Source organism: Amblyomma maculatum, chromosome 3 (genome assembly GCF_055883805.1).
Source record: "Amblyomma maculatum isolate TAMU_Amacu chromosome 3, ASM5588380v1, whole genome shotgun sequence".
NCBI classification, from domain to species: Eukaryota; Metazoa; Arthropoda; class Arachnida; order Ixodida; family Ixodidae; genus Amblyomma; species Amblyomma maculatum.
In genome coordinates this window covers 214,347,415-214,363,255 of record NC_139346.1, presented here as the reverse complement: position 1 = coordinate 214,363,255, position 15,841 = coordinate 214,347,415, and the positions used below count along the sequence as shown (strand labels likewise).

Sequence of the window (15,841 nt, the reverse complement as noted above, 5' to 3'; positions counted from 1 at the left end):
GAGATTTCGGCGCTCGGCGAAGCCAACTGCTTAAGTAAGTACATACATCCTTCGCCACTCTAACGGAAAAAGAGATGAAACTAATACTGCGAGCATAGCGCACGTATGTGACATAGCTCGGTTCCCCGAGCTTGATTTTGACCTGAGCAAGCGCATGAGCTCTGTTAATGTATACCTCCTTATTTCTTCCTAAGCGATTGCTGTCACTGCGCGCTTGTCGTGTGTTTGCTTTGTGCTGCCGAGCTCTATAGTAGTATCGCTTTAAGTATTGTAATACTGCGGTTATTAAGATAGCTCAGATGGATTGCCCTGGTCGGGAGGATCTTGCAGCGGAGCGCTCGGCGTACTTCGTCGCACAAACACATCGGTGCATGTCGGTGGCTGAAGCGCTGACGATTAGCACGGTACCATGTTTAAATGTTTAGCATTTAAGTATTGAGTATTTAAGTATTTAGTATCGGTTGCAATCTTTACATGCCTCAAGTGAATTCAACCTTACTTGTGTTGTCTTATAGCCGCATCCGAAAACGATATTATAGCTACAACAGAGAAATTTATTTAACTGGTATTTACAGGGCACATATGGCGGAATTTACTAGGTTATTTGCATTTACCGATGCCTCCTACACGTACCAAGGAGACGAACATGCTACGCAGAATTCCTTATCTCTACGTCTTTAAAAAGGCGGGAAATATTTAGAGAAAAAAAAACGGTCAACAAGCTGAGAGGAAGGGTTAGCAAAACTAGTAATCGGCTGAACACGTTCCGGTCGCTAGATTTTGCCACCGGGTTTTCACTTACTGCCATTGGCCGCCAAGCTCCGGATGTCGCGTTATCTAGAATGGCTGGTCGTACCTTGAAGGCAGGAACAAGCCGTCGCTTCCGACACCGCACACGCGCCCGTCGGAGGACGGCCGGATACGCGGCGCCGGAAATCCACGTGCAGAGGAACGCCAAGGGAGAAGCACTATCGAACAACTTCGACAAAGACAGCGCTCAGTTCAACGGCACTCAAGCCAGGGAAAAGCAGCAGCTCTGAACGACGATGCGAGAGAGGAAAGAAGCACACGGCGCATGCGTGCCGTCGTTGCTCTCGCAACATAGAGGCTAACGTAACTTCACGCAGCACTTGAAGGCCAGAGCGTCGATGTGCAATGTAGTCAATCTTTCGGAGATGTCAAACAAAATTACCGGTCGAATAGCCGCGCTACTGCGAGCCTAAGCACGAGCGTAGCGGTTTTTGTTCGTAACGACGCGTCGTTTCACAACATTAACGTCGTTCTCCCAATAACGCGAACCGAAGACGAAGCTCAGGCTGTTACTTTCGATAGAACGGGGTGGGGCACGTGACTGCGCAAGTAATCATCAGACATGCGCCCTCCGCCTGAAGGCTGCATGAGGAGGTATCCGGCACGTGCCTTGATCTCTGCCTGCTGTTACTTGTTTCGTCATCTCCCTAATGCCGGCCCATTCGTGCGCGCTCTACTAATAGAGTAGATGCGAAAACGACGACGTACCATGTTTTTCCTCGTGTTGCGACAGTGAGAGTACAAGAGAAGATGAAAAACGTTGGTGTTTTTTTTTTTTTTTTGCGAAGGCTCGAATGTTTCCGCTATAGAAAATAGAAGGAATATTTATTTTTTTCCTGTCACTGGGCTGCAAGCGGGGATAGTGGCAGGTCCCCAAAGCATTGTTGAAGATTTTTTGTCGCTTGCGTCAGCCACACCTTATCCTTGTGTCGCATTTAGAGAGGCTTTTTATCACTTTATCCCATAATAGTTTTCGTTCTTTTTTATCGCCTTTTTGTGAGCTTTAAGATTACCGATTTTCTTGCTTAGAACGTGATCAGTCGGCTCAGTTGTTGCAAAAACATTTGGCATCCGTACTAGTTGTAACCATGGAGTAAGCCTCTAAATTGTCATATTCACAGGTATTAGTGCCAGGTGCCTTTGCTGGTCGTAAACGGTTATGTCAGAAGAAAAGAAAACACAACACAGAGAGGGAAGAAAACAGGCGCCTGTTACACATGAAAGGTAGTGAAGAAGCGCTTAAACTGAGAAACCAGTAAACGCAAAAAGTCGTTGGTTCCAAAAACCCGCAGCAGAGTGACCTTATGTGACAATAAAGTCCTCCCGTGGTGAAACAGAGACAGCTTTATTACTTCCAGTCGCACTGTCGCTGTTTACAGTTTAGCAACAGGCCCTCCAATAAAGCGTAACCCCCGCCCCCCAATCTTTATGTAAGTTTATCGTAAGATAACAGCATGCCTGGAAATTCTTTCGGCACGCGAACCGTGATGCTCCGATGGGAGTACAGAACTCGAGTCGGATAATGACTACGCTTTTGACAAAGGCCGGCGATATTTACCTCAGCAGTATTCTTAACAACTAGCTGCTGAACAAATTATACGCTGGCAGTCTCGTGCCGCCATCGCAGGATTCCATCGTTCTGACACAGCATGCTGCAAATGATACAATGGAATGAGTGTTGAATGACCCAACGACATGAAAAAAAAACAAGGAATCGGTGAGCTTCGCCCCGCGTCATTCGCCAGTATCCAGAGCACCGTAATTGCCTCACTGAATGGAAGGCGCCTGAAATTTGCGGCTATATCGGTAAAAAAAAATATATTGAGGACAAGATATAGCACGTTAAAGATCCTCAGACGGTTGAAATTTCCGGAGACCTCCACTACGGCTTCCTTCATAGCCCGAGTCGAATTCGGAGGTTAAATATATAGAGAGCAAAGCAATCAGAAAATATGGGATAATGTCATAGACAATATAAAGGATATCAGATCTCGTAGAAAATTGTCAGGGAGGAATTTTAGATAACAAAAAAATAAAGCGCAGCGATGGCAGCGATAGAAGGCCCCAGGTCGCTTTGGAAAGGGCATACCCAGCCCCAGTGGTGAGAACGCTGCACCGGTCCAGGATGCATATCTTTGTAGCTCGGTGGTCAGGAACAGCGCACGGCCTCTTATAATACTTATTCACTAATGCATAAAAGCCGACAATTATTAAGAGGGCATTAAAGCAGAATAGACGCATAGCGGTTTTAGCACCGTCTTCTAATTATACGAAATTTTTAAATTTCATTTCTTAATCTTTTTTTTTTCAGTATATCATTGTTTTAACATCACTGCCTATCCTAAACGCAGATTAGTGAACCACACGCGTCACAACGCGTTCACTTGGTGTTCCTCAAAACGCTCTGCACCATCAACCTTTCAAACGCTTGAGTTCGAAAGCCAGTGACGACAAATTTATTAAATTGCTCATATTTTTCGAAATATGAAGCTCTGTAGCTTCTTCGCCGTGTGCGCCTGTTTGACCTTAAATCGAGGAGAAACCACGTGGCAGCTATAACGTCACTCAGCCGCCGCGCGCCGCCGCCAAAACCGAGGTAACCACGCACTCATCTCTGTCTAGTCACGTGACAACCATGACGTCACTCAAACACGGCTACGCTGGATCCGTGGCGCTCGCTCCGTCTAGATAGCCTCCGCCGCCTTTTAGCCGGTGCCAACGGGTCGCAATAGCTTTCGGCAATTTAACGGCAGCAGTCGTCATAGATGCAGGCGAGACGCCTCGTGAACTGTCTGTGCCTCCGAGGAGGAGGAGTCGAAGACGACAGACCGATTCCGATCATTCAAATAAAGTTTTATCCATCCATCCATCCATGGGCGTAGCTCGCCGAGAGGCTGCCGCACAGAGAGGGAGGCCGGCGGTTTGAGCGAAACGTGCCGCAACTTTCGATTTGGTTACTTAGGCTTGGCAGGGTTAAACACTAATATTTTATCTATGTAAACGACCTAGTCAATGTGGTGTATTCCGAAGTTAGAGTTGAACAGTTTGCAGGCGAGTGCGTTCTATACTCAGCAGTTTAATCCACAGCGGATCAGACTAAGCCCAATAGTAATCTGCAGAAGATATCTAATTGATGTACCGAATGGGGCTGCTTCTTAACATTAATAAATGTTTGGGGCTTAAAATTTGTAAAAAACAAATGAAACTGCTCTGATGCATCGATATTGTATAGGTGGCGTAGAACTCCCAGAATCCTTGTCTATAAAATAACTTGGCATCCAGATAAGTAATAAGCTATACTGGGACGAACATATTGATATTGTTTGTGGGAGAGCTCTGAAGACTCTCTTGTGTTTGAAGCGTAAACTGTCCAAAACAGGCGAAGATAGAAGCGTATAATGGTACACAACCAAAAATATTTCGAAGTTAGGAAGTCTGAAAAGGACCGCAGGCCGTTGTCGATTTAGAATCTTTTCAGGCAAGGCACACTGAAGCATCGTTGAAATTTCTATATCTGATATATATCAATTTACATAAAAGAAGTACACAAGAATATATCACCCCTGTTTAGCGTATAAGTATGCGTTAAAACAATGGAAAATGCTAGAAGAATATCAGGCAAACTCCAGTACCGTTAAATACTCATTCCTTGTTAGAACGATTAATTGCCGATGTGTGCAGCGAACAGCCGGAATACAGAAATGCTTATTGATAATTTAGGAGCCTTTCGAATGTGAAACCCTTAATTTTCTTCTGCATCATCTGTTTGCTCCTACATGAAGTATATAAATACTCCCTTGATCCTTTGTTTTTTATTGTATCGTTTCTCACCCCTGCTCTGAGTCGGATTACTTCTCAGTATCACTAAAATAAAATGTCTGTCAAGGGCAGGCGAGCCCCTGGCTCCTCAATGCTGAGTATTACACGCAACTTATGCTAGAGCCCAAGTATGTCTATCATGAGATAGGTGCCTCGAATGGGTCTTCTTCACGCGAGAGTATCCGAGCTCTCTCCTGACGCCGATTCCCCTTTCCTCCACGCGCCTTAGCAGTGAACGGTGATTTGCTAGCAGTCAACGACCGTACAAAAGGGCTGCTTGTGGGCTATTGAGTTTCGACTTTCGCTTCCCCCGCTTCGGTCACACCAGCGCAAATGTTTATGCATTCGAGTCGAGATTCGCGCTACGTTGTCGGCTCTCCCGCACGTCTCTGTTGTGGCCTATTCCTGTCCTCCACATAGCCTCGGTGGAAACGGGACACAGCGCCTAGTCAAAGCATCCGGAGTGCTTGGGTTGTCTCGTTTGACGAGCCAGACAATGCAGCGCCCGTCTTGAAAGCACACGCGTAAAAAAAGGAAAATAGTGAGCGAGACGAGCGTACCGTGAACGATGGCCGTACAATCAACCCATTCTCACATTTCGAATTAGCGCACTTTTGGAGACTCAGGGAAGCCGCATAGCCAGAATTTGTTATTAGTGTGTTTTTTTGTTTTTTTTTTGGGGGGGGGGAGGGGAAGGGGGGGGGGGTGTTATAATTTATTGCAGTCACTAGTTACAGCAGTGAAACTTCAGCGTCGTCAAATACATCATGTAGGAGCTCCGCAAAGGTCTCAAGCCTTCATCAATGCATAACTTGTAGCCTTTGCATGCTAACTTACCACGACAATTCTATGTATAAATGTGCTTCTATATATTCCACAAATTTGCATCTGAAACGCGTGTGCTCTAAATAGGAGTTTAACCTTTTGGGACCATACCATATCATATCATATCATGTCATACCATACCATGCAACTGTACAATAAAATGAGCCGCACTCTTTGCGGCTGGAGCAATGGTGTTGTTGGCATCAGTTTTTTTTTTTTTTCTTGGCAGTCTCATGCCGAATCATTGTGGTATATCATCCAAGTGGCCCCGCTACTAGCCATGGACTAAGGGTATGGGACCATATAAACATTGACGACCGTTGTGCGACATGAACATTGAATATGTATATCCATAAAAACATGTAGTAAGTGCATCCTCTAAGTTATAACTGCGCTTAGTTCGAACCGATTTTCAGGTCCACTTCGAACAGTCGAAAGCAAACTCGGATACATTCAATGCTATTTCACCGCTTGAAACAAAGAGCAGACAAAGATAAGGCAGAGCGGTTGTACGACTCGCGGCTGTAAAATACAAGTGAAGTTCTTCGTGAGACTTGGCTCCGTCCGGCGATACACGGAGCGATCCAGCAGCCTGCAGGTGAAGCCAACTCGCACATCAGTCCCACCTGAAGCGCTGCAGGCACGTGTGGCAGGAGTGTGTCGATAAGCATGGCTCGGCACGGCTGGCGCGGCCGGGAAGAAATTGGGCCGGGCCCGTTCTCTCCCGAGAGCGAAGAGACTAGCCGCGGCGCCGCCGACGCCGTCGCGGCGGCGGTGAGTGGTCTTCCTCGCTCCGCGAATCGATTGCCATCACGAGGGTCCCGGCATCGCGAGTGGCCGCCTATATAGCGCCAGGCATCTGGTATTCCGCCCCTTGTTGTCTTCATTTCTAACCGGCTGTCTCCCGGAGCCTCCCTTCTCAATGGCTCCTTACTGGCTGCATCATTTACGTGTGTAGACTTTTCGGGAAGGGATTTTTATTGCGAAAGCAATACTACGCCACGTCTAACCACTAGCCGCTGTGTGCCGTGTCCGTGTACGTGTCCGTGTCCGTGTTCATGTAAGTGGTCCCCTGGCAGGAGCTGCCAACTTGGGTCTCTTGTTTCACACGGGACGGTTGCGTCAGATTTTAGCCTGCCTGGACGCTGGCATTCACTTTATACCTATATGCCACTAAGGCACGTTCATACGGCTTGGTGAAAGCGGGACTTTATATGTGGACTGAAGAAGAAGAAGAAGAAGAAGAAGAAGAAGAAGAAGAAGAAGAAGAAGAAGAAGAAGAAGAAGAAGAAGAAGAAGAAGAAGAAGAAGAAGAAGAAGAAGAAGAAGAAGAAGAAGAAGAAGAAGAAGAAGAAGAAGAAGAAGAAGAAGAAGAAGAAGAAGAAGAAGAAGAAGAAGAAGAAGAAGAAGAAGAAGAAGAAGAAGAAGAAGAAGAAGAAGAAGTCGTCTCGCCATGGAATGTGTGTGTACGTAAAGGAGGATGTGAAGGCTACACAATACCATCCGAGTGTACCTTCAATCCATGGTGAAACTGCATGTGTCAAGTTGTGTGAATCGGGTATTCTAATAACAGGAACCCATATATCTCGACAGGCAAATTACTAAACGGCTTTGAATATAATTGTCACGGGAATACCTAGTCGACAAGAAAAGGAGCTGGTTATCGTCACCAGAGACATGAACAAGGAGAAGAACGTTTCTTTCATACAATGTGTATAAGAGGAGTCGCTTGTACTCTACCCGCAAGAAGCAACGTCGACTACACATTGGGGAAGAAGTTGGACTTGGTCCTACATAATACACTAAATACAACATTAACAAATTGAAAACAAAGGCACACTTCTTCACGAATCATAAAAGCTTCATTGGGGTCAATAAAAAGTGATTTCATGAGTTGAAACATGTCTTTGTCTTTAATGATAAAAAACGCAAAAGCAGAGATGTCCAGGCTAAGCAAAGTACAACAGTCAAGCACGGCCAAGCGCGAACAAAGTACAACCAAGCTGTTGCTTTCGCAAGCCATCGGTTTAACCAGAGCTGAATCACAGCCAATTTTTTATATGTTAATTTTCGACATTCTGGAGGACTTAACATCGAGCAGACTTAATGCAGTCGGCCTAAATAAAAGCATAATGGCTTAATACAGCAGTGCCCCAAAGTCAGAGAGCGTCTGCCATTCACTTCGGATTTCACATGCACCTAAAATTTCCGCCAAGACGCATGAAAGCATTGAACTCTCTATCCTTACCTAATTTCAACAGCGCAGGTTAGTTTTATCAACATTCGCTGCCAAAATCGCTTGCAGCACTTTCCTATAACTATTCGCATAGCAAGAGAAGGATAAGTGAGGTTGGTTCCGACACCAGCGAATGCTATGACAGCTAGGCTAGTTGTAGAAACACATTGGAAATGTAAGCGCAGAGGAAAGGAAAAAAGAACTAGCACCTCGCCCTGTTCAGTGTCTTCCCCTCTAGTCTTCTCTCGCGCTTCGTGTTTTCCAGAAAACTCTGCGCCGCTACGATGCTCGTGGCTCACTTCGTGTTAATTTGATATACAAGGTCGTTCATCGCATATCCCAACGCACGCAGCTACCCAGGAATACCGATTACATTAGGATGTAAGTGCCCCGAAAAAAAAGCAGTCGGCTTTCGCACGTGGCCGGAAAGAGGCAAGCGCCAAGCCAGCATTCATTCCCAACAGTTACAAAGCGCACTGCTCATCACGCTCCGACAAACGCCTCCGAGGCAGTTTTGGAAGCGCCGTCTATCACCCCGGAGCACGCGCGAACAGCAATAAACTGGCGATACACTATAGTTACTGAGCATCCACAATGTTTTTCACAGCGGTGCCTACAGACACGTCGCATCCGCCACGAGGGACAGCTACTGGGTGGGCTCCGACATTTGCCCTCGCACAGCAGCAGGAAAAAAAGAAAGGGCAGTGTTACCCTTAAGTTACGAAGCTCGACGTGTCTGAAGCGCAGAACTACGACGACGCCATGCAAGTCTCAAAGCCTCCAGATACGTGCGCAGCCAGCGACATCCTCCTCTTACGGCCCATGCCAGCGTCCGTCCGTTGCTGAGCATTGCAACAAGCGGTCACGTGACCACCGCATGCAAACGCTGTCGCAAAACGTGTTTGCGGGCATTCCTCCCTTTCTTCATCTATTTTTTCCGGCGCGAAACTTGGACATCACTTCGCATGCGCCGCGAATCCTTTGCACTGGATTGAAAAACACAAAAAGAAAATTGCACTTCGTCCCAATGGCGATGGCCTTGACAGCGCAGAAAAAACCCTATTAGTTGTAGCCGTTACGGTGGACTAATTATAGCTCTACCGCGCTTCCTAAAGGCGGGCGCCGCGCCCTCTTGTCGACACGCGTTGCGTGAGCCCATCCGGCGCCACAAATTATGAATACCAAAAGGACTGGACGAATATGGGACACGCAATACGTGCGCACCCAAATCTGAGGGTACCGCACCGATTTGAGTCCACACAGCCGTCGTCGCGCTTTATCGTCACATGATCTTGAACAGTTACCATATTGATGGGTTTTTTTGATGATATCCGGAATCGCTAAAGCTGAGAGACGTCAGCGTCTCAGAAACTGTATTAATCTTGAAGCGAATTCCGTTTCGGTGTCACTGGGCAGAGGTTGGAGCAGATTTTGCCCACAAGCGAATTTTCAACAGTAGCAGGGCAGCAAGGAGAATAGCGGTTAAGTTTTGCGGCACGTTAGTACTTCTCTGTGCAAAAACTTCCTGTGGAAAAAAGCTTCTGACTAAATAAAATCAAAGATGTTTCGCGTATACGGTGGAGGTGAGATCATCACATGGTGTTCGCTAAAACAGACGCTCTGCATCGACTAGCAACCTTTCCACGGCACCTGTCTTCGCCCCAGTGGATCAAATGCATCGGCAAATAATAGTATTCTTGCGCACCTGTCCCAAACAGAGCGGTAAACCCCGACGTGGGAAACAGGGGTTCTGATGTGTCCCACCGATGTGTTCGTCAGCTCGGATATCGCCCTCTTAGGGCAAACGGCCGATGTCTTCCGTGTCATCGCCGCTGCCGATGAGGAGACTTATACCTTGATTCTGCAGAGCGCAGTATTCCCAGGCCGTTCGACAAGCTCAATTCAGAATCACATACGTGAGGGAATATCTGGCTTTGTCGTCGCTGCAAGCGCACACCACGCCTCTTGAGTCCTCCGGTTTCAGAACGCGTGGAACGCGAAGCAGGGCAACTTTCGCGCGGGTTGAACTTTGTTGATTGCGCAACCATGCAGGAAGCGACCTCTAAGAGGCGCAAAACACACGACTTAGACTGCGCTTATACCTCCTTAGACTACGAAAAGCTACCGAATAAATCTAGATTTAAGGAAACGTTTTAAATACAAAAGCCACCTGAAAGACACAAATGAAGTCATGCTTAAGCGCGCCCCTTTTCAACAGTTCGGGAAAAAGGAAACGACAAATAAAATGTCCACCGACACATGAAAGCATGACATATTCTTTGTACCTTGTGCGATAATAGCGTTTTTGGACTGCTTGTGCTATTTAACGCGGTGACACCTTTATATTAACCAGTTATTCGAGCTGTGATCCTAATCCTGGACTTGATTTGCATTGAAGGCTGCCCATCCCGATAAACTTGGCGACAATTTGCAACTACGTCAGCCTTCGCTTCAGGTATTCCTGAATGAAAAAAAAAATAATAATGCCATTATTAAGGTTTCATTACACAGCACCGAACAGAAAGAATTCGAAAAAAGTCTACTGGATCTCGCAGCCGTTGACGGGATGCCGCTTACCGTTGTCGAAGGCGCCGTTTTTAGGAGCTTTCTTAAAAAGCAACAACAACGCTTCGATAAAGCCTTCAGGAAGACATTATTCCGTCAGCATGAGTGGACTTCATAGGGGCATAGCAGCAATTAATGTAGAACAAGGAATCTACGAGATACGCCTGTCCTGTCTGTGCAGGGGGTCTTAGAGCAAAGCGGACACCTTGTATGTGTACAGGGTCGGATTAAGCGACGCTCATTTAACTGTAATTGCTTGACTTCTCTATTTTACCTAAAAGCACCGTAATATAACGCGATAATGTAGGCAGCCAACTTCAAAGATGAGACCGGGTTCTGATTTTTTTTTTTTTTATTCGACGGTGCAGTTCGACACAACGGATGTTAAAAATACGCATTTTAAACTCGTTGAGGTGTCTTTCTGACATGGCACGATCAGAAAATGGCGTCTACCGTATTTCCTATGAGGTCAATCCGTCTTGCTTTATGTAAATTCAACTATACAAACCGCGTCGACGTATGTCTCAGAGTTTTTTTTTATACAAGCTTGTAAGCGGAAAGAAAATCACCCGGTATTTTCCCCGTACAAAGCTTTGCAAGTTGCATAGTGCTTGCCCACGTGTTCTTTAGATTTAGGTGCAAGCATGTTGAATTTATACACTTAACAATTGTTTTATTTAGGCTCCGAATAGGGACCAGATCGAGAAAACTATGAAGTCAGCGCTGAATTACAATTTCCCCATGTCGAGACACATGTCCTTAGACTTATGGACTAGCTTCCCTACGGAATAGATCATACAATCAAGGTACATTTTGTAGAATAATTGGGAGCTCATATGAGGCATCCTGACATTTATAGCATTCAAAGAAACCCCAACATGATCGAAAGTATCCCGAATTCAAAAAAGTCTCAGTGAGGGTGAGGCCGAGGGAAGGTAGATGATGTGAGGGTGAAGGTGGGGGAGGGCTAAAATGCTTTACGATCGAGGTATAAGGATTCAAAGATGGGGGTGACGGAAGAAAAGCAAAAATTAGGACATTTGCCATCTCTGCGTGCAAGTGCATATCGCTTTGGCCCACACCGGAAGGCAGACGCCCACTCGCCTGCCTCTGTGTCTCGCCTCAGAGCTCGCGCATAGTACAGATGCGCTGCGTGGGTGCGAATACAACTACTTGAGCAGATTGAGGGCAGCCAGTTGGACTACGCAATACTGCGCTTATACTTCTCATTAAGGCATGTACCGGCAACGAAGACACGAGTACGTGGCCTTTGGCACTTTGTGTGCTGTCGTGAAGTGTACCACACGTAAGCTTGGATGAATTCACAAAAACAGCAGTCATCCTCTAACGTCTCTCGTTCGCCTCAATATCTGAGAGAAAAATTGCGCGCGCATGGTTTAGCAAACGGCGCGCCGTTTGTTGACCAACTATGCAGTACGATCTCATACGACCCCTGTCAATGACTCTGTTGCCGTCGTTCTGATTTATACACTCATGAATTGCTTCGTACATTTGATAGCTATCTCCACGCACACGAACTGACCAGTGCGTTGCACCGGAATGGCTTAGCCAAGTCGAATACTACAAACAACGTAATATGGAAGCAGATAATGAGCTGAGACTGACCTCTGTCTGTTAAACATCATCTCGCGCCTGCCAACCGAACAACGACAAATTATAAAAGAATAAGCAGAAGGTCCTGCCACTCGTGTAGTGCGAGTCTTGGGCGCTCCGCGTACAACAGAATTCGCAGTCACACACTGCAGCACAAAACAGCACCAAGTATCACATCTGCAATGGACGTCAGGGTATATATGTTCCAGCGATCCGACACGCTGCACGGCTTCCTTCCTCCGTCCCAGGAATAGCTGTATGCACTTGGAAACTTTTCCATTGCCGCATCTTCCGAAGCCTTCGTCATTACACAACATAAGCAACCAACTGTCGCTTTCGACATAATAGCTGTAAACATTTACGACATAAAAATGCTTCGATACCGAAACAGTAAAGAATTCGCATTGCGTGCAATAGGACCACGGTTCGAATCCCGGTTCCTGGCAATTCTTGACAGAACAAGAAAGAAAAATATCCTCTTATCAATGAAATTCCATAACCAGGCATGTGGTGAGGCCTGATATCGATGACCAAAGCGCACAATGTAGTATGTACCCTGTCACCAGAACAGATTTCGCCACCTTGGTGTTGTAACCTGGCCACAACAAACCACCGACCGTCAGTCCCCAGCGAATGCTCGGCTATAATTGACCGGGGAGACGGTGAAAAAATTATCTGGCTTCCGAACACTGCAACACTGCACTGCAACACGAGCCTGGTATCATTTAACGCTATAACGTTATCTAATGACGAGGAACTTCGAGGGGATTGTGTGGCCGCTGCAAGAACAGGACGAGGTTAATTCAAGGGCTATATTGCAAAGGTGATCGCCCAGCACTGAGCGCAGTCAGAATGACGGTGGTGATGCTTCCAAGCGTTTTTCAGTGTTCACAGTTACGTTTATGGAACTACGCACATTTTGATCGGGAAGCAAGCAGCTCGTTTCGCCAAGCGCTGCGACAACAAAATCGTAATCCATCTACGAAAGGAAAAATTACACACAACAATTGCCACAACGCGGCTTTAAACGTGAGGATGGTGTAGGCAGCTCGACGAAGACAACGAAACCATTTGCTTCCAAAGACACCCGTGGGTCTCATGCGCCGGTTAATCGACGGAGTGAGGGGGAACAGCGAAAGCGAAAGGCGACCCCTAATTCTTCCCGCGTGTGCGTCCAGAATGCCAACGAGGGGAAGGCGCCCGACCGAGGCGACGAGCCTGCCACTGCGTCCGGACAGCGCAGCTGGAATGCCCCCCGTCGACATGCCTGGCCGGCCGCCGGACGAGCGCCCTTTGCGACTGGCGCAAATGCCAAGCTAAAACCCCGCCAACGCAAGGGGAGTTCAGCGAGCAGGGGCGATATGCGCGGCCATGTTCCCCTGCCCCTTGCTCTGTCTCCCGTCAAACTTCTTTGGTTTATGCCCGCCGAATTAAAGAAAAATCCGAGTTGAAGCCATAAAAGCCGGCTCTCTTTTTTAATGATTACGCTTTTCTTATCATTTTATTTTAATCGAGTACAGCACAGCTATCAGAAACTCAGCCGCGTGAGTTCTACGGTGAGATCTTGCCGCAACCGGACCCGATATAAAGGTCACGGTTACCGTTCACGTCTGGTTTTGTATTGGCGAGGAAATTCTACATTTTGTGGTATCAGATCACCAAACATCGAAAGTGTAGAAGTGGCGCAAATTTATGCCTCGAAATAAGCGCTTCCGTGGTTTATATATATGCGTGCGGCCACTTTAGTACAGAGAACGTTTCTCAACTACAACTTCAACCCCATTAGAACTGCTTCGAAAGGGCCCGAATCAACAAATGCTGCCCTATCGACCACGCAAATCCTGGTGGGGATGTTGGCTTTAGATACTCTGGGCGCCGCTTACTGTTCACCTTAAGATGAGGTAGCCAATCGAACGAAGAATGGCGTTCTGCAAATATCATTCCTGAATTTACACAAACGCATAATTATATATGCATAAATGCATATGTCTTTATAAATTGGAGTATCACGGCGTATTTCCCAGCATTTCCTGTTAAAAATTTTTATCTCTGATGCACTTCCACAAGGACAAATTTGGCCAAAATAAACTCATCTGAACTAAATGTCTTCAATGTTAGCTACGTTCTTCATTGCTTTCTGTGAAAGTAAATAATTGCATCACTGATCAGGTATCAGAAGTTAAAAAAAAAAAAAAAAAAAAAAACGTCTCCAGCTGAGCTGCGCACTGATAGTCTCACTTGGCCGTAATATACGGAGTTATCCTTGTGACAAGATGAAATGTCACTGTGTGAAGCTTCGGCAAGTGAAGGCTTCGCCCTCCAAAGGGACATTCACCATTACACATCCCTTACTATGTTCTGTGCGCATGACTCCACCCACTAAAAGCTCACGCAGCAGGTGAACAAAAAAAAAAATTGGAGTTGATCTCGTCGCCGAGAGAAAACGTTCGAAAGAAGTGACTTAGTTTGAGGAAAGGTGCAACGGGTTTAAAAGAGTCTCATTTCTTCTTCGGCATGTCTCCCCTCTGTCGGCGGATCTGATTCGCACGTCGACAAAAAAAAAAAAAGTTTTATACTTTTCAGTTTTGCGTCTCGATACCAGAGCGGAGTGAAGGAAGAAGATATTTGTTGACGCCTGCACAGCTCCACCTGCAGCACAGCATGTAAGCACTCGTGGAGACGTATAGAAACTTCGTTTTTAGATTCGCATTCGGTTAGTGTTCTCGGATTTGGCACTGCGTTCTCGCTGGAGGTGTGCTGATAGCGAGCGGTAAAAACATTTCGTGCTTAAAATTTGGCTGGCATTTAAGCTCTGCCAGTAAAACGACAGCGTTAATGCCTCCCGTCTACAGATAGCCTTGTGGACCCTCGGTGGTGCGCATGCACTTTGCAGTCCACTCTACCACGAATTCTTTAATAAGGTACCTCTGATTTATCACACGTAATTTAGCAAACGGTAGAAGGTATCAGTTGCAGAAAACGGTGTTTGCTTTATTCAGATATTGCCCTGCAGCACCAGAAGGCGTTACAGCATGGTAATATTTATTCAAGAAAAAGTTGTTCAAGCGGTAAGGGCGGAGTTAGTAGTGTCTTCCGCCCGATATTCTGTTGGCTGAAGCTGCTGTCTGTGCTCTCTCATCCAAGGACCCGTGGGCCGCGAGGTCGGAGCATGAATAAGGCCGCGTCCCAGTATGCCTATGTTGGGTTCACTTTATGAGATATGGCATGGTTGTCTTGGCAAGCCCGATACGATGTCATAATAGCTGGCTTTCTGCCACCTCATGTGGAAGACCACCCAATCGCCATGAAGCCCAGCTTTTGCTGGTCCGCTCGACCAGGAGCTGGCAGCTACTGCCAACTCGACCTTGTCATGTGGTCCCGTGACGTAACACAGCCCACCAACGAATCAGCGCAAGATCATGTCAGCTGCCACCCGTCAGTGTCTTGCTCGTGAGTTTTCGCTCAGAACGCCGACGCCAGGCTGTTTGTAATAAAAAGGAACCCTTAACGCTATCGCGTTAAAGCCAGTTGCCAAGAAGCACTGCACTTACAGCACATGCAACCTGCAGAAAATTTGTACGGCCTGTGTGAAAGCTTGGCTTAAGAGTGAAAGCACTCAGACTAAAAGCATTTCATTTTTTTTCATTCATTTTTTTATTTATTTTCATTTATTTCATTTATTTGACCACACCCTTCATCCATCATAAGATTCCTTTTATGCCCTGAGGCAATAAACTTGGCAAAAAAAAACAGCATCGACGTATCATCGGGGGTGAATCAAACATTTTCTGCAGCTTTCTACATCAGCCATTTTCCAGCCACCAGACCATTACGGTTTTACTCCGTTCATTTCGATTTTCTCATGATTCCTGGACCTAGTACCAGATGCGTTGCACAAATGGCGCCACGTACTCGAGCGCCGTAGAACACCGCATGCTATTTCACCTCGTGCTGTGCAGCAGCCATCGTCAT

The 15,841-nt window shown here is 46.6% G+C and overlaps 1 protein-coding gene across 2 annotated transcripts in view; it reads right to left on the bottom strand.

Annotated features, from left to right (window-relative positions):
• Window positions 1-15,841, bottom strand: part of LOC146197671 (solute carrier family 13 member 2-like) — a 124,749-nt gene that overhangs the window by 98,997 nt on the left and 9,911 nt on the right. Inside the window, exon 1 of one of the 2 annotated variants that reach the window (XM_084599582.1) lies at window positions 857-1,026. The exons of the other annotated variant lie outside the window; for it this stretch is intronic. The gene's annotated coding sequence lies outside the window, so the exon portion shown is untranslated. Of the gene's footprint in view, window positions 1-856; window positions 1,027-15,841 lie in introns of those variants that run through there. 2 annotated transcript variants of the gene reach the window in all.